Here is a 1,088-nt window from a genome sequence, read left to right on the forward strand (position 1 = left end):
CAGTGAGTGCCCTGCTTACTGACCTGCTGATCTTGGGCTCATCAGCTTCTGTGGCTGCGTGACTTGGGAGAGGCTTCTACCCAGATCCACTGACTTGGGACATTCTAGCCTCTACAATCGCGTGAGCTGTTTCTTTGATATAAATCTCTCTATATATATATTTATACACTTTACTGGTTTTGCTTCCCTAGAGAACCCAGCCTAAGACAAACACTGATATCATTTTCACAGCACTAAAAGGAAATTTCACATGCATGATCTCATAGAGACAGAAAGGACAGACATCATTTTCTTCAATTTAGATAATGTACAAGGAGTCTTAGAGAATTTGAGAGTTTCTAAAAGTTACTCTTGGGCATAGCTCTATCACATAATATACTGTGGGCTAGGTTATTTTCTGTTAACAATCAATTCCAACTCTCCATGGAACCACAGAGTACAAATTTCTGTATTTCTTATGGAAGAAGTCAGTGTCCCAGGAGGATGGATGCTTCACCTCTACAAGTGCTTCCACCATCTCTGCTGGAGTGGGATGGGGAACTGGCAAGAAAGTCAGTGTTTCTTAAGACTCAGGATAGAAGTCACACATATCATGCCCAGTCAAAAACTATTTTTCAAATCAACTCACATATACAGGTATAATTCAAAGAGAGAAAGAAGAGTGCAATACTACCATATTCCTAAAAGTAGAAAGCAAGAAATATTTGGACAATTGTGCTAAGCAAAGTCTATCATATTAAGCTTTTCTATTTTATTCACAAGATGTTTGGTTCACTGTTCATGCAAAAAAAGAAAAAAACCCTTCACAAGGTTTATCTTCCATTCACTCAGAGCATTGAGCTCAAAGTCCATAGTCTCTGGAAAATGGGTGTAGTCTCTACATCAGAGGGAAATAAAGAGAAGCCTCTATTTCTTGACATAGCTCTTCTTGACTTGGTTAGTCAGGAATGAAAACTACAAGTATCTGAACTACCTCTGCCCCCCACACAAAAATAACTAATTAACACAGTCATTGGTTCATGGCAAATTTGAAATCAAATGGGAAGATGTTACTTAGACACTATGTCCTGGCCTTTTTGTGTATAGGT

Source organism: Trichechus manatus, unplaced genomic scaffold (assembly GCF_000243295.1).
Source record: "Trichechus manatus latirostris isolate Lorelei unplaced genomic scaffold, TriManLat1.0 scaffold00124, whole genome shotgun sequence".
Lineage (NCBI taxonomy): Eukaryota > Metazoa > Chordata > Mammalia > Sirenia > Trichechidae > Trichechus > Trichechus manatus.